At 42.2% G+C, this 18,161-nt stretch overlaps 2 long non-coding RNA genes and 1 other non-coding gene across 7 annotated transcripts in view; 1 reads left to right on the top strand and 2 right to left on the bottom strand.

Annotated features, from left to right (window-relative positions):
* Positions 1-4,533: 4,533 nt before the first annotated feature.
* LOC112134864 (U6 spliceosomal RNA) lies at positions 4,534-4,640 on the bottom strand. The gene has a single exon (XR_002916196.2). It is a non-coding gene; the product is annotated as a U6 spliceosomal RNA (small nuclear RNA).
* Positions 4,641-7,807: 3,167 nt separating this feature from the next.
* Positions 7,808-12,308, bottom strand: LOC129047536 (uncharacterized). 3 transcript variants are annotated; one of them, XR_008509278.2, is made up of 3 exons: positions 12,081-12,308; positions 11,189-11,764; positions 7,808-9,531 (listed from the first exon to the last, which is right to left on the bottom strand). It is a non-coding gene; the product is annotated as an uncharacterized LOC129047536 (long non-coding RNA). The 3 variants fall into 3 exon arrangements; XR_008509280.2 differs by adding an exon at positions 10,545-10,678 and having other exon boundaries at positions 11,189-12,302; XR_008509279.2 differs by having other exon boundaries at positions 11,189-12,269.
* LOC129047537 (uncharacterized) overlaps positions 11,238-18,161 on the top strand; it is a 73,011-nt gene continuing 66,087 nt past the window's right edge. For 2 of the 3 annotated variants that reach the window (XR_008509281.2, XR_010141299.1), the window contains exons 1-2: positions 11,383-11,681; positions 11,769-11,921. This is a non-coding gene — a long non-coding RNA (uncharacterized LOC129047537). Of the gene's footprint in view, positions 11,922-18,161 lie in introns of all 3 variants that reach the window. The other variant, XR_008509282.2, reaches the window with a different exon arrangement.

Genomic DNA, 18,161 nt, shown 5'->3' with positions numbered 1-18,161 from the left:
CAGGTGCACATCACCATGCCCAACTAATCTTTTGTTTTTTGTACAGACAAGATTTCACTCTGTTGCCTAGGCTGTGTGGGCTTGAGGTGTCCTAAAACAGTCCTCCCACCTTGGCCTCTCAAAGGGCTAGGATTACAGCTGTGAGCCACCGTGCCCAGCCCTGCTCTCAATAGCTCTTGACATAGTGCTAAACTAGACAACTATTAATAAAACACAGCTAGGAAGTTATAAGATTTTATGGGAGCCAAAGGAGGGTTATCATAATTCAACTTGGGTCTGAATCAGGGAAATCTTCCTAAGAAGGACCTGACTTAAATCTCAAAAAACAAGTAAGATTCAGACGAGGGGAGGAGAAAGGGTGTTCTGGTATGAGAATTGTAAGTAAGAAGGCAGTGAGATAGCCTGCTTCCTGGAATCTGCATTTTGGGTCAGGCCAGTGTGAAGAGTGTAAGTATGGGGGATGAGTGTGGCAGGAGATGAAACTGGAGGTTGGACATCATGAAGGACATCAGGCTAAAGATTCATGTGCATCTGACACCATCTGTTCTTGTCACCTCATTAGTATACGTTGTCACAATTTCCCAATCGCTACATCAGAAATAATTCCCAGTCCCCATATGTGGCTCTCCTGTGTGCTAAGCACAGTCCTGGAGAGGAAGACACTGCAATGTGATAACTGAGCTTCTCTACAATGCCTCTAAAATGTCACTGTCCTGGGTGTTCTTAGGGCCAACCTCCCTATACATGAATTTGTTGAGGAGCTTTCATGAAGGAAAAACCACGGGGCTGAGGACAGCTGGGTTTAGAACACTAAAAATCTGCGTAGGCTAAAGGCTTCTTATCTTCAACCACAATATTGCATTTTGTCCTTTTTACTTATACAGCCCTTTACTGTTCCTCGTGGCTTTTATTTACATGACTTCATTTGATCTTCCCTACTGTCCTCCGTGACTTGCAGGATGGATTCCATGATCTCATCAAACAGGTAAAGGGCCTAACTAAGGTCTAGTGTGTTGAGATAATTTGCCTCTCCTCATTTGTAAGTGGTTGATCCAGGGCCAGAATTGCAATGAATAGATATTTTCTCAGCCTTGATCTCCTTGAGACCAAACGTCACATCTTCTAATTGTTGTCACCTTCCCAGTGCTTCATTATAGGCACTTAACTTATACTTACTGACTTAACTTGAAATAGTAATTAAGAATATGGGCTTTGAGGCTGGGTGTGGTGGCTCATGCCTGTAATCCCAGCACTTTGGGAGGCCGAGGTGGGTGGATCACCTGAGGTCAGGAGTTTGAGACCAGCCTGGCCAACATGGTGAAACCTTGTCTCTACTAAAAATACAAAAATTAGCCAGGCATGGTGGTGCATGCCTGTAATCCCAGCTACTTGGCAGGCTGAGGCAGGAGAATCACTTGAACCCAGGAGGCGGAGGTTGCAGTGAGCCGAGATCGTGCCACTGTACTCCAGCCTGGGCAACAGAGTGAGACTCCATCTCAAAAACAAAAACAAAAACAAACAAAAAAGAATATGGGCTTTGAAATCAAAGGAGACTTGGATTCAGCATCTGTTTTTTGTTTGTTTGTTTTGAGTTTGTAGGCAGATTTTTTTTTTTTTTTAACTTTTATTTTAGGTTCAGGGGTACATGTGCAGGTTTATTATATAGATAAATTTCATGTCAGAAGGGTTTGAGGTACAGATTATTTCATCTCCCGAGTACTAAGTAGAGTACCCAATAGGTAGTTTTTCGATCCTTACCCTCCGTGCACCCCCCACCCTCCAGTAGGCCCCGGTGGCTGTAGATCCCTTCTTTGTGTCCATATATACTTGACGTTTAGCTCTCACTCATAAGTGAGAACACAGCATCTGGTTCTTGCTCTACTTGGGCAAGTCATTTAACTTATCAGAGAAGCAGGTTTTTTATTTATAAATGCACTATTAATACTTTCTGATATGGCTGTTGTGAGAATCAAATGAGATGATGTAAATGAGGCACTTAGCATAGTGTCTGGCATGTAGAATTGCTGAAATATGGTAAGGATTATTACTAACTTGATCACTGTTTCTTGTCAGTTATTTTTTTATTATGCAAAAAATTAAATGTATTTAAAAGTAGGCCAAATAGCACAGAGACCCACTGTATAACTAAATATGAAGCTTCAAAAATTATCAGCTCGTGGCCAATTTTGTTTCATCTCTATCCCCATCTTTTTTTATTCTTTCAATTATTATTATTATTATTAATTATTATTATTATTTTGGAGACAGGATCTTGCTCTGTCACCCAGGCTGGAGTACAGCTGCACAATCATAGCTCACTGCAGCCTTGAACTCCCAGACTCAAGCAATCCTCCTGGGTAGCTGGGACTGCAGGTGTGCAACACCACGCCCAACTAAGCTTCCTTATATTTTTTTTGAGACAGGGTCTTGCTCTGTTGCCCAGGCTGGAGTGCAGTCATGCGATCTCAGCTCACTACAACCTCTGCCTCCTGGGTACAAGCAATTCTCTTGCGTCAGCCTCCCGAGTAGCTGGGATTACAGGTGTGCACCATTACACCTGGCTAATTTTTATATTTTTAGTGGAGATGAGGTTTCACCATTTTGGCCAGGCTGGTCTCAAACTCCTGACCTCAAGCGATCTGCCTGCCTTGGCCTCCCAAAGTGCTCATATTGCAGGGGTAAGCTACCATGCCTGGCATGTACAAGAAGTCTTACAAAATGTTGGGAAGAATGATGTGGTGGACACACCTAAAGGTGACCCACAGTGAGTTACCTCTTCTGTTCATTGTGGGCAGAAACTGTGAATCACTTCTAATCAACAGAGTATGGTAATGGTGATGGAGTGTCACACCCTTGGTTTGGCTATGTTATATGAAAAAGACTGTCCCTTTCTCTAAGGCTTAAGAAGCATTTTCCAGGGAACTTCTAAGTTAGTTGAAAAGCCAACGTTTGCTCTGAGGAGTATTGCTGTGCCATAATACTCTTCTGGCATTACCTGACTCTTTTGTGGAGAAAGTCTAGTATTTTTGCAGTCTGCTAGATTTGACTGGCGGACCTGCACAAGAAGTGCCAGGAGAGAGATAACTTAACTCTATCTAATTTCATGTAAAGGTCTAGTAAAAAAAAAAAAAAAAAATCCTCCTGCATAGAGTAAGGATATGAGTCACAGCAGGGAGACTTTCAACCTGAGAGGCTAGAGAGAATGCCCATGTACTAAATCAGGTGACGTCGACTTGCACTCTCACCAATAGTAGAAATGAAGAGCTGGACTTCAGAGTACAGAAAAGGAAGGAGTCCTGAAGTATCTGCTTTTTCAAGGTGTAATTATCCCAAAGAAAAACTAAAAATCTTCTTGGGATACCAGGGAAACTGAGGCATATGCGTGTGTGACACAGGCATACACATATACACACACATACTGTCAGACGCATACAGTCACAGAAGCTTCAGTAAATAATCCAGGACTTTGCAGTCAGAAAATCTTTAATTTTTAGAATACATGTAATGAGGCTGGGTGCAGTGGCTCATGCCCGTAATCCCAGCACTTTGGGAGGCTGAGGCAGGCAGATCACTTGAGGTCAAGAGTTCGACACCAGCCTGGCCAACATGGTGAAACCCTGTCTCTACTAAAAATACAAAAATTAGCTGATCCCAGCTACTCAGGAGACTGAGGCACGAGAACTGCTGGAACCTGGGAGGCAGAGGTTGCAGTGAGACAAGATCCCACCACTACACTCCAGCCTGGACAACAGAGCGAGAGTCAGTCTCAAAAAAAAAAAAAAAAAAAAAGAATATATGTAATGTTTACCTTTTATCCTTTACAAGAGATATAGGAACAACCACTATGAATTTTTCTTTACTTGTCTCCCTAAAAGTCTGGAGGGACCCTGTTGAGGCCACACACCTATCAACACTTGGAGACGTTCTGTTCCTAGCTCTCTCTAAGACCCCTCCAACCTCTGATGATGGCAAAAGTGCAGATACATATCAGTTCTGCTCAGGCATCTGTTGTCCATCTCTTCTTGCTCCCTCCAGTCTCCAGAGATACACAGACTTGGGAATACTTTGAGCTGCAGGAGCCTTCTAGAACACCCAGGTTCTTTCCATCATTTGAGAGAGGAGGGAACCAAACCCTAGAGGAGTGGAGCAATGTGATCAAGGCCACAGAACCACTCAGATGCAGAGATAAGACCAGCAGCCACAGCCTTGTCCTCTTCCCACCCCTCGCCTGTTGCCATTCCACATATGCTGGAGGAAAAAGGTGGGTGGAGATTCAAGAAATGCAAACTCATGCTAATGTTTGAATATTAAATTTTAATATTGTAATTTTAGCCTGAAACAAAACAGTATTAAAAAGGTACATCTACTGCAAAAAATTAAATAATGCATTTCTGGCCTCAATACACACGACTGAATAATTTGGCGCTGTGAATTTCTTCCTGGTAGCAGGGTTGGCCTGGGCAGCGTGGGCAGAGAGGCAGCAGGGCTTCCTGGGACCTCCTGTCTTTTAAAAAACTTTTTTTTTTAACTTTTAAAAATAGGGAACGCTTCACAAATTTGTGTGTCATCCTTGCACAGGGGCCATGCTAATCTTCTCTGTATCGTTCCAATTTTAGTATACGTGCTGCCAGAGCGAGAACCTGGGGCCTCTCTTCTACTGGGCATTTCTTCCTTTCCCACAGTTTCACTCCTTGCAGTCTTCTGTTTCCACATAGTGGACCCCAGTTGTTTTGTGTTCTTAAGAGCACCTTTCTGTCATCACAGCTGACGTTTCATGTGATCACCAGGTAACTCATTTTACTGGTTTGTTAGGGCTACCATAACAGTGGACTATTAACTGAGTGGCTTAAACAACAGAAATTTATTTTCTCACAGTTCTGGAGGCTGGAGGTCCAAAATCAAGGCGTCTGCAGCATTGGCTCCTTTGAGGGCTGTGAATTGTGAGATAAAGCAGCAAATGCAAAAAGCCGTATTTGCTCACTTCTGCTTGCTAGCATAATTTCACAAAGCCCCTGATGCTGTGACAAAGTGCAGCTCTCTGGGAGGATTCTTTGAAGACAAAACAGGATAGAGCACATGACCCCCTGTCTCTTGCCTGAGTCACTAAATTCCTTAAAAGATAAATGGCCCTAGCCCTTGCCTTTTCCTACACTTTATAAAACAACGTCTGATGGAATTAGTGATTATGTCTCTGTAGTCTTTAACCAGAGGTACTTTGATGTACCTCTGGTTAACCTTGATGTACCTCTGGTTAACCTTGATGTAACTCTGCTTTAAGGTAGCTTCTTGGCAAGTTTGATGTGATTTTGCCCATATTAAACCTCCACCACCTATATACGGGCATTGGCTTAAATACTGTGTTGGGGCAGTCTGATAGGACCTCTCTAAAGGGCTGCTGCTGGGCTATTGGCCTCAGTCTGTGGTCCTCAGTAAGGCTTCTGAATGAACCTACCTTTAATTCTTTAAAAGCTTCATTTTTTCTTTAGTCAACAGAAGGAGAAATCTTTCCTAGGCTTCTCTCACTGATCTGCAATGGCTATCCCCTCCTTGGATCTTCACATCATCTTCCCTCTGGATGCATCTGTGTCCAAATTTCCTCTACTTATAAGGACATCGGTCCCTGTAAGTATATATATTTACTAAGTATCTGTATTTACCAGTCTTTTTAAGTATACATATTAGATTCGGGCCCACCCATTAACCATTTTTGCTTGATTACCTCTGTAAAGACCCTATCTCCACATAAGGTTATATTAAGGTTACATTCTGAGATACTAGGTGGGGCACAGTTAGGGCTTCAATATATTAATTTGGTTGCAGGTGTTGGGGGATACACTTCAACCAACAACTCCCAGCCAAACTGGTATCCTGCTTGCAGTGGGTAGGAGGAGATGGGACTGGTTCTCACTGCTCTCAGCCTACCATTGTCCGCCTGCATGAGCTGGGGCAGGTCCCTGCATCTTTGCAAGCCTCTGTGCCTATGCTTTAAAATGAGCAGAAGTCACACCTGCTTCTTAGAGCTGTGATGACAAATAAACAGGATAACATTTGGAGACAGCCCTAGGACGACATCTGATACATCAAAGACCCTCAATAATTGTTCACATTCCCACTGTCGTCCATAATGAGAGAATATTCACAGGTAAGAACCCATTCTACTCACTAAAAAAGAAACCAGAACAAAGCACATATACACACCTGCCCTTAGAAACTTCTGTTCAAATGAAACTTCATAAATAAAAACAAACAAAACCAAGAGGTAAAATAAAGAAAGTAGAGTGATGACTCAAGTCTGGGGCAACCCGGGCCCCCTCTGAATATTTACAGTCACAGAGAACACTTGGCCATAATTTCTTTCATTGCTTCTCTAATTAAGCAGAGTGACTGCTTGGATATTTTGTTAAAAATAATAAAAACAACAACATTGTGTTGTTTTTCTTACAAAATGAATATGTTTACTATATTATGAAATGTAATAAAAAGTCATATTTATATCACATATTTGGGACTATCATGTCATACTTTTTTTCAATAAAAACCTGTTGCCTTTTTTTTGTAAAAAGTTAAATCATATAATAATTGCTATCTGATAACATCTTCATATTAACACATGTTGACAATGTACCCTGAACATCTTCTTATGTTAATACATATTCTTCTCTCTATTTTTTTAATAGCTACATAGATTTTTGGTGTATGAATAATGAATCATTATTTACTTAGCTGTTCATTACTGATGGACATTTATATTCTGCTTTTGAATTATTGTATTTTTATTATAAATCAATGCACTGATGAGCATCCTTAATCCTTCGACATCTCCCTGTTCTTTCCACTGGAGGGTTATTAAACTTTAGATGTGTAGACCCAAACAGGGTAGCTGGGATGGCGGGAGATGAAAGGGAAAGAGACAACTTACTCACAGAGCTCCATTCACAATAGTAAAGGGAGCTATGCAAGGGTTTATAGATATATCAGGAGAGATTCATTATGTCCATGCTTCAAATGAATCAGTTACCAAACTGTTCCTGAAAAAAACAACTGCTAGCAGGACATTCCCAAATAATGGGGAGAAAAAAACTTAATCATTAGAATTCAGAAAAAGGTGCAAACGAGTGATAGAGGACTCTGGAGAGAGTGCCTGATTGGAGGGAAATGCCCGAGGAAGGAAGCCTGAAGAGAGAAGAGCAGCCTTCCTCTGTGGTTTCACATCAAAGGGTGTATTAGTCTGTTTTCACACTGCCATAAAGACCCACCCGAGACTGGGTAATTTATAAAGGAAAGGGGTTTAATTGACTCACAGTTTCCCATGGCTGGGGAGGCCTCAGGAAACTTACAATCATGGCAAAGGGGAAGAGGCACGACTTACATGGCAGCAGGTGAGAGAGAGGTGAGTGAAGGGGTAAGAGCCCCTTATAAACCCGTCAGATCTCACAAGAACTCACTCACTATCATAAGAATAGCATAGGGGAAACCACCCCCATGATCCAGTCCAGGTCTCTCCCTTGACATGTGGAGATTACAATTCAAGATGAGATTTGGGTGGGGACACAAAGCCAAACAATATCAAGCGGGCTCTTACCTAGAAAGTGCTGCATGAGACCCAAGATTGCTTTCAGTAAGGAACCACTTCACAATTGTTTGTGCTTTTGTCTTTATTGAGCTTTGAAGGCTGGGAGGCACGTGGCCAGGATTTTGATCCTGGCGCTTCAGCTGATTTTGTTGTGGAAACTTAAGCAAGTCAATTATTGTTTCTGGGCTGAGCCTTCTAAATCTTTAAAATAAGGATACTGGGTAAGAAAATAAATAAGGTCCTTTTTAGATTCTTTATTTTAAAAAAGTCCAAGCCTTCTAAGATTTCACAGAGAAAAAAGTAACAATTTCATAAATCAGGAGTTACACGGAGGGTAGGAGAGGAAAAGTGCAGGATCCAGGGCTTCACCAAAGTTTATTAAGCATCCTTTCCCGCGTTTATTATAATCCCATCACTCATGCTCTCCCTTCTGGGTCCTGTCAAATTACTATTCACATCAACTGACTAATTTTGTCTGAAAAGGGAATGGAAAATCTCCATGTCATCTGATACACTTTTGCTTTGATGGATAAGGCAGAAGTTCCAAAGAGAGTGTTAGGCAGGAAAATCCGGCTCCTTCAAAGTAATTACTGCATATCTGATTTATTTCCCTCCTTAATGCTGTTTATTTTGTTTTTATTCAAAATATAAAATTGCTCCCTGAGTTGGGAGATTAATGGCTTTCTTCTCCTTCAGCAACAGATCATTTGTGGGCCCTGGTTATAAACAGGAGGTTAGAATCCATGACTCATTGTTTTTTCCCTTTTCGTACAGGATATCCCCTGAGATTAACTGTGGTTACATTTTTTTTTTTTTTAAGTTAGAGACATTAACGTCTAATTATTTGCTGGTTGTTATAGTAGAGGTTTTTGTTTTTAGGAAAATGTAAAGGTTTTCTTCTGTGCCTTCTTCCTGGAAGAATTTTGTGGTTCAATAAACTAGAATTTTAAACATCACTGGGCAATGACTTGATTGATTGCATTTTTGATGGATTCTTCTCCTCATTAGTTTAATAAATATGCATTTATTGCATGCTTACTCTGTACAAGTGATGTGAACATTCAGTCTCTTGGATGCATTAGGGTTTTGAGTCTGAGGGTGGGAGGAACACAGAGGCAGGAAATTGCTACCCAGGTCGATTTGTTTTGTGCTTGGAGTTTATTCATTTGTTTATTATTTATTTATTCACTGATTCATGCAATGTCCACTGCAGTCACATATCCTGCTGGGGTTTTACACAAGTATGGTACATCTGGCATTCATTCCTTCATTCATTAACAAAAACAACAACCAAGCACAATCTCCTGCTAGGTGTCACTTCCCAGCTAGACCATAGACTATGGATGGAGAGAGGAAGATAATTATGAAGGGCTTTGCATGACATGCTTAAGAAACCTTGACTTAATTCAATACCTTGTTTTTTTTTCTTTTTCTTTATTTCTGCTTTATGTTTCTTCCTAGCTGTTTGCCTTGGGACAAGTTACTTAACCTCTCTGTATCTCAGTCTCCTTGTGCATTAAATGGTGTACCCATCAGTGCCCAGTTAAGAAAGTAGTTTGCACTGGAGGTATTTCCAGCAGAGAGGGATTTAATACGGGGAGTTGGTTACAATCTTTTGGAAGAGGTAGAAGAGTAAAAGGGAGAAGGGAGAAATTCAGAGGCCAGGGAGCTCTTAGCAGGCAGCCTGCATGTGCTTCTGATCTGGAGGTGCAGTTGCTGTTACTGCTATCAGATGGTCCCTGAAGCTGTGAGGGGGCCAGAAGTTGCACTTCCACCGATGTGTCACCACTGCGGGAGGCATCCGTGAAAGCAGGGGTAAAACAAAACCAAAACAATGCAAAATCAAACTTCTTCCCTCCAGCATTTGAGTCCTGTCCCAAGGCTTTTCACTGGCAGAGCCCAACCAGAAGGCAGCTGATCACAGCCTATGAAGTGTAGTTTGCAGGCTTCCACACCCCCTGCATTATAAAGATGAACATAGGGAGTCAGGAATGAAGCTGACAGCTAACAGACAAATAACCAACATACATGAGGACAATGATGGCACCTTCCTTCTGTGCTTGCTGTGAGCTAATAAGTTGAAGTATGTAAAGGCATTTAGATAAATGCCTGGTACATAATTAACAATTGCTATTAGCTATTATTACTTATCTAACGACTCCAGGGAGTCAGGGAAAGATGTGTAAACAGAGTAGTAACAGAATCAGATTTATGTTTTAGAAAGCTGAACAGGGGCCACAGAACAGTATGAACTTTAATAAGTCATATGAGAGGCAGGGACCACTTAGGAGGTGGTTAGGATTTCAGCGCAATAAGGACAGAGAAGAGGAAATTGATTACAGAATTATTTAGGCTATAGAATGATCTGGACTTAGTAATCGATAGAATCAGAGAAGGAGGGCAGTCCCAAGATGTTTCCAAATTTTGTATGTGATTGTATGAATAGTGGGTGGTCTCATTTTTCATCATTATGTCACCAGGGTGGGAATGGAATGTGTCTAATTGACCATTGACTCCCCACAACTAGGATAGTGCTTGGCACACTGCATGTGCTTGATAAATAGTTACTGAATGACCCAATGAAGAAATAATCTAATTTTCTCACTTTATTAAAAAGGAGATTGAAGCATGGAGCCAAGCAGTCATTTTCCCAGAATTCTAGGACTGATTACTAGCAAAGTCACACATCTGAGGCTTCTTACGTTCGTTGCACTTTGCAGTGATCGCACAGACCCCACGAAGGAAACATAATTCCACCAACACACAAAATCATTAATCCCTATGCTAATTGTAATCCTGGAACAGCTAGAGACCGGATTCCCATTTTTGAAGAGAGAATTAGGGCAGGGAGTCTCTTAGGCGGAGAGTAGCCATACAAATTAACATAATGCTTGCTAACATTTGCACAGGATACTTTTCAGAAAATAAAAGGAAGTCAGCTTCATTAATTGAACAAGCATTTGCAATCTACCTGGCCAGTCTATGCTAGGAGATGGGATGTGCTTTCAAGTAAGATGTGTCCCTTCCCTTGAAGGACTTCCTATAAGGAACACAATCGTTGAAAATATGTTTCAGGAGCTCTTCTGGATTTGAAAAGGTAGAACTCTAGAAGAAGACAAAAAAAATCTCCCTTGAAGTGCTATGCCCCTCTCACAGTGGGTGCTGTAGCTTCTGGGATTTTTTTTTTTTTTTTTTTTTTTGCTAATAGAACAGATGAAAGTCAGGGTGCATTTGAGTCCAGCCGGGGCACCAGGACCTTTCCACCACTCTTCACAAAATGAGGTGTGTGGATGTCCTGCATCTCTGTCATCTGGGATGCCTGCTAGGGTGTTGATTCTTGGGCCCCCAACCAGACCTACTGAAATACAATCTCATGGGGTAGGAGCCTTTGGCAAGGAGGATGTCAGCGACTGGCTAAGAGGATGAAGCCAGATTAAGTATTTCTCAGCCTTCTGCCTAAATAGAAGCAAAGTCACACACCTGAGATTTCTTATATCTACTGCACTCTGCAGTGACCACACAGACCCCACAAAAGAAACAAGAACAGTAGCAATAATTTCTCAGCCTTCTGCCTGAGAAATGCCTAATCTGGCCTTATCAAGCCAGGACCCTTACCTGTTAGCCAGCCCCTGACTTCTTTTTTCCCCTCAAGGCAAAAGTAGTCTCTCCTATCCTTTAATCTTTATTTCTTCCTCTGGGCCCTCATTGTGTGCTGTACATATTTGTACACTTGTTTGTCTTGTCACGAGCCTTTCTTTCCTTTGTGATGACAGGAGTCATTGTCAAATTGAAATTCCCCAACTCTCCAAGGAACTATGTTCAAGTTCCTGAATGTGCTTTGCCTTTCCTTGACTTTAAGCCTCTTGACTTTAAGTCCTCTGTCCATTTCTTTGTTTTGTTGTTTTTAATCATCTTTCCAAACAGCTCAAAATATTCTTTTCCAGGAATCCTTTCCATACTGCCTCACATCTTTTGTACTCCCTCATCTGAGTATTTCTCTTTACAATGAAACTTTCTGCCTCTTTGGTCTCTCACACTTGACTCTGCACTCCCATCAAGGGAGGAGATGGAGTTGGATTCTTGGTATTCCTAGATTCTGGTCTGTAAAGTAAGTATCCATGGAGTTAAATGGCACAGAGTTGACCAGTCAGCTACATGTCATGTCCTGGCACATGAGCTTGGTCCTGTGCTCTAGGAGAGAGAGAAGGATAAACTTTTCCACCTGGACCATGGAGCCAGCTTACCAACATCTGCCACTTCTGGGCAATGTGTCCTAGGGATGGGTGAGCCTTCTTGTATCTGCAACTTCGGGTGACTGTTCCTGTTTAAAGATCTTGGAGATAGGGAGGTAAGTACCCACCATCCCCAGGACTCAATGCCCTTTCCTTGCCCTGGGTAACATGGCTCTAAGAATTGGTGATGAGGCTTTTCTCTTCCCCCAGTCACTGCAGGGGACACGCTTCTCTACCCTTCTGTCTCAGAAACAAGAGATCTGTCTCCAACTCACTCAGTCGTTTGTTTTCTGGGATTTGGAGCAGAATTAATTAGCTTGGAAAAACACTAGGACAATGCTAAGTATTATTAATGACACAACAGTTCCTTCCTGCAGGGGATGGGTGGTTCCTGGTTCACTTGGCAGCTCTTAAAGATGGACCCAGTTTTTTCCATCTTTAATCTAACAAGCTCTGCTCCAGGCCATGGGACACTCTGTCCCCAGCCACTTCCAGTCAGGGTTGTTGCCAGGAACTCAATTGCATCATAATGGGGTTGGGTTCCAGGCTCCTGCCCAGTCTGTGGCAGATGAAGTTGAAGGACTTAGGCATGTCTCCTTAACGTGAGAGAGAGCACCTAAAGGATGCAATATGGAAGTAAAAGTAATGGGAATTAAGCACGTGTTGTGTTCCAGGAAATATGCTTGGCAATTTTACACATAATCTCACTTAATTTAATCCTCATCATAGCCCCATAAGGTAGATATTGCCTTCCCTAGTGTATAGATAAAGAAATCAGCTGGGCATGGTGTCTCACGCCTGTAATCCACAGCACTTTGGGAGGCTGAGATGGGCAGATCATGAGGTCAGGAGTTCGAGACCAGCCTGGCCAACATAGTGAAACCCCATCTCTATTAAAAATACAAAAATTAGCCTGGCATGGTGGCTCATGCCTGTAATCCCAGCTACTTGGGAGGCTGAGGCAGGAGAATCGCTTGAACCTGGGAGGCGGAGGTTGCAGTGAGCCGAGATCATGCCACTGCACTCCAGCCTGTTCAACAGGGCGAAACTCCGTCTCAAAAAAAAAAAAAAAAGGACACTCATAAAGGATAAGTGCATTCTCCAAGGGCACATTACTAATAACTACCAGAGACAAGATTTATACCTAGCTTAGTTTGACTTTGAAATCATTACTGCTTCATTCCCTATAACGAGTTGGGGTACCAAAAAAAAAAAAAAATGCTGGGTGCAGTGGCTCACTCCTGTAATCCCATCAGTTTGGGAGGCCAAGGTGGGCAGATCACTTGAGGTCAGGAGTTCAAAACCAGCCTGGCCAACATGTCTCTGCTAAAAATAGAAAAATTAGTTGGGCGTGGTGGTGGGCACCTGCAATCCCAGCTACTAGGGAGGCTGAGGCAGGAGAATCACTTGAATGCAGGAGGCAGATGTTGCAGTGAGCCGAGATCTCCAAGACTGCGCCACTGCACTCCAGCCTGGGTGACAGAACAAGACTCCATCTCAAAAAAAAGAATAATAAACAAAATAAAAAATAAAAAGAAATCACGACTGCTCATCCAGCAGGTGACCTGTCATGTAGCACTGATATGCATACTCTGCATGGACTTGATGGCACAGACCTGCTTTACCACAGGTCCCAAATTACAATAGGGTTTGTCTCTAACCCTACCCCAAACTCTGTTCCCTCCGTAAGTCTTCTCTGGGCTTAGTACTTGGCCGCACCATGGATCTGACCGCCCATGCCAAACCCATTCAGTTTCTTCCTCTTGTTTGTCCAGTCTCCACTGGTATCTCCTCCTCGTTTGGATTTCTACAGCAAATGAAAGACCATTTGAGTTAATGATTAAGAGTTAGTATCTGCTGTTAGGATCAAATACCACTCTGTTATTTGATAACTTTGTGCCTTGGGAAATATATTTAGCAATTCTGTGCCTCTGTTTCTTTATCTCTAAATTGGAAATAATGATATTTAACTCAAATGGTTGCTGTTCCCTAGAACCTTTCCTCTTTACTCACCTCTCCAGACATGGCAGGCATCAGCTCCTTCAAGGAACCTTACATGACTTATTGCATTAAGTCAGGGGCTCTCCCTCTGTGCTCTGATAATGCCCTGTGTATTTATTATTATTATTATTTTAATAAAGATGAGGTCTCACTACTCGCTATGTTGTCCAGGCTGGTCTCAAATTCCTGGGCCTTAGTGATCCTCCCACCTCAGCCTCCCTGAATGCTGGGATTACTGGAGTGAACCACTGGCCTCTTGAATTAATTACTGGCCTCTTGAATTGTACTCACCACATTATGATATAAGAACCTATTGCACTTGACTAGACTGTAAGCTTTTAAAACAGAGACTATGTATGGTTGACATTTGGTTTCCCCAATAACCAAAATGGGTCTTGGCATATGGTGACCCTTCAATTAAAACTTGTTGGAAATTTAATAAATAAATGAATGAATAAATGAAGTGATCCTTGAGCTGAGTTTAAAAAAATGAGTAGGTGCTCATCAAGCAGATAGAAAACCAAGGGGTGGAAGGACAGCCATCCAAATAGAAGGGGCTACATGAGCAAAGATTTGCAACCTGGAGCATTTAGGGATTGTTGGGGGAGCTGAGAGCCTCTGGCAATGGCTAAGACACAGGGTGCAAGTCAGGGAAGCAGAGCAGCTTGAGCAGATGGCCCTTCGGCTTCTAGGATCAGCATTTCAGAAGCCTTTAGTCTCAGGCTCCACTGAGGCTTGAAGGAAACAAAATATTGGTTCAGCTCTAAGAGTGTTTTGTTGTTTTGGTTTGTCACAGTTGAATCACTTTAGATAATGCATTGACTTGGTCACACTTTGAAGCCATCTGGTATGACATATTTGAAAAAAAGAAAAACAAAAATGAAAACAAAATACTTTTGATTCAAGTCACAGTTCAGGAAAAAGACTTTGGTTCCTTAATTCAAAAAAGCATTTAAAACCATTTTGGTATTTCCGAAATTGTCATCCATCATTAAGACTATTTCATCTGTGTCTCAGGGGCAGGGTCGCACTATCTTTTTCTTCACATATTTCTGGGACCCCTCGAATGTGAATCTCTTCCCCCTTGGAAGTATTAGGAAGGTGATGTCTAATTTTTCTCCCTCTCACTGCTTCTTAAGGAACTTTTATGAGTTCAGGGTTTTTTTTTCAATTCTTGACCAATTGAAAACTTCGACCAGGGGTCATGAAATCAATAAAGGTTGAGATCTACATAAAATAAAATACAGACACTATTGTAACTATTGTTTCTAAAACAATTTTAATTTGATCGTGTGTATATGTGTGTGTATGTGTCTTTGTGTTTGTGTGTCTGTGCATTGGGTCATGGCTATAAAACACTCTCCTCCTTTTCTGGCTGCTCTAGAGAATAAAATGAAATAAACCAACCAAAAAACATATCTCTTCTTGTGGGTTGATATGGTTTGGCTCTGTCCCCACCCAAATCTCATCTCAGATTGTAACACTGGCCAGCCACAGTGGCTCATGCCTGTAATCTCAGCACTTTGGGAGGCTAAGGCAGGTGGAGCACCTGAGGTCAGGACTTTGAGACCAGCCTGGGCAACATGGCGAAACCCCATCTCTACTAAAAATACAAAAATTAGCTGTGCATAGTGGTACATGCCTGTAATCCCAGCTACTCGGGAGGCTGAGGCACAAGAATCACTTGAACCCGGGAGATGAAGGTTGCAGTGAGCCAAGATCACGGCACTGTACTCCAGCCTGGGTGACAGACTGAGATGCCATCTCAAAAAAAAAAAAAAAAAATTGTAATCTCCATAATCCCCATGTGTTGAGGACCTGCCTTGCGGGAGGTGATTAGATCATGACAGTGGTTTCCCCTGTGCTGTTCTCATGATAGTGAGTTAGTTCTCACGAGATCTGTTGGTTTTATAAGTGTTTGAAATTTCCCTCAACACACACTCACTCTCTCCTGCCGCCATGTAAGACGTGTCTGCTTTCCCTTCTGCCATGATTGTAAGTTTCCTGAGGCCTCCCCAGCCATGCAGAACTGTGAGTCAATTAATCCTCTTCCCTTTATAAATTACCCAGTCTCAGGCAGTATCTTTATAGCAGTGTGAAAATAGACTAATACAGGGGTCTTGGTGAAAACATTAAGAACTTCTGCACTAGTTGGTGTATATTAACTGGGTTGGACCTTCACGGGCCACTGCTTCTGCACTGTCTGCCTGTCTTCATTTCTTCAGGCCACTTGGCTGCTTAGTTAGTGTGATGTTTCTTTCATTTGCTTCATCTTAAACAAAGTAGGGACACCTGGATCCAGGACCTCTTCTAGGGGAAGATCCAGAGGCCTATGGTTTCTCAGCTCCTCTGTTAGGGTTGGACCACGCTGAAGTTCTCTATGCTGCAGACTGAGGAGTGAGTTCCTGGCAGGATGGCTGCAAAGAATTGAGCAGTTTGTGTGCTGACAAAAGCACCCAGTCACTCATAAGGACGAGCAGGGGGTGAAAAGCAGCCCTTACTTGGTGTGCCAAGCCATGAGCCTGTGTGGCTGCCTTCACCCAGAAATGACATCTTGTCTACTGCATCCAAAGTTCCAGATAGGTTGGTCATAAGCCTGTTGCTCTGCGGATTCCACTTAAGGTAGTAGGGAGATCTAGATCTGGAGGAAGTGTGTAAAGCTTTCTTTTTGGCAGCAGATCCCAGCCGTAGCTCTCTAGCCCAACCTCATCCATGAGGTTGATTTTTTATTTCCTAGCTGACACTGGTAATTTTTCTCAATGAGTTTGCTAACTAAGAAGAAGAAAGCAGGAAGGCTGTAATTATAACCTCTGAGAAACTACAACATCTGTGTGCACACTTAATGAAGGGTTAGTTCCCCACTCTCCCATCTCTTTCTGGAAGTCTTTTATTAAATCAATGTGTGTCTTACCAGTGGTGATGTCTTACAGTCAGATATGTAAGATATGGTATTTGGGCTTTGTTTAGTTCCACATATTGCTGTGGGTTTTTCCAGTTTGGACTTGCTTTTTCCTACTGTTCTCAACTGGTGCCTCAACTCAGAGCTGGAGCCTCTGTGTTTGTGAGAAACTTTTTTTCTATCTCTTCCTTTCTTTCCTTTAAACGTATTTTCTTCTTTTTCCTCCTCTTTCTCTCCTCTCCTTCCTTAGTCCCTTTCTTCCCTTCTCAAGTATTTATTGAGTATAAACTTTGTTTAATCCATATTCTTATTCCAGGAAGATTATATTATACCCTGTAATAAACATACAGAAACAACAAAAAGTGAATGCAAAGAAAGGCATTTTTATAAATCTGGTCTCTTGAATCCAGCCTATGCCTCTTTCCATTTTACAGAGGGAGTTTGTTGTAATTATAATAGAAAGGAGACAAGCAGGGAATTGAATACACATGCATTGGGATGTATTTTCTACCATTATACATTGATTTACCTTTTGAGCCTCAGTTCTTTAATCAGTAAATTGGAAATAAATTGGAAAGACTCACTGGGGATTGATTTATTTTTCCTCTTCCAAATGAAAAGGACAAATGAAGCCATCAGAAGAAGTTATCTAGTACTTTTAGAAAAGGTGGAGGTGAAAGGTCACCCTTTGGCTGATCTGCAGGGTCTTTGGTAGGCATGCAGATGTATGTCAGATGGCTATACTCAAAGGAAAAGGTGAAGCTGAAATTATATTTTCATTTAAGTCACTCCACATGGACTGTGGCCAACTGCTCCTTGGGACAGGCAGAGTTCTGGGGAAGAGGTAGACCAATTTGTTCAAGGGGCCCAGGTGGTATGCTGAGGAAGAAGGACTAATGCCTTCCCCCATCCCTTCTATAAAAATTCCAAGTTAGAAAGAATTTGTTGGTGAACAAAGAGGCCACAGCCTTCTGTGAGGTAGGTGAAGGCAATGGGGCAACTAACAGTAAGTTTTGCTATTGGTTTTCTAGGGCTGTTGTAACAAATGACCACAAACTTGGTGGCTTAAAACAGCAGACATTTATTTTTCATAGTTCTAGAGGCTAGAAGCATGAAATCAAGGTGTTAACAGGGCCACACTTTCTCTCAAGGATCTAGGAGAGCATCCCTCCCTGTCTCTTCCTAGCTTTTGGTGCATGCTGGCAGGCTTTGGCATTACTTGGATGCTGGAATCACACCTCACAGACTCAGAGCCCTCCTGGATCTGCCTTTTATCTGGGAATGTCTTCTGTTTGGTTGCTGAAAGGACTGGTAACCAAGCAATAATGCCCGAGGTTTGGGCCTGTTGGATGTGGGTTTCTCATATAATCCTGGGAAGTGGCCCATTGTCCCTGGGGCAAGAACTGTGGATGCTCTGGAAGCCGAGAGCTCCATCCCAACACTGCATTTTGAACTT

Source organism: Pongo abelii, chromosome 7 (assembly GCF_028885655.2).
Source record: "Pongo abelii isolate AG06213 chromosome 7, NHGRI_mPonAbe1-v2.0_pri, whole genome shotgun sequence".
Taxonomy (NCBI): Eukaryota; Metazoa; Chordata; class Mammalia; order Primates; family Hominidae; genus Pongo; species Pongo abelii.
Note: the sequence above shows the minus strand (reverse complement) of the source record. Positions and strands in the feature narration are given on the sequence as shown.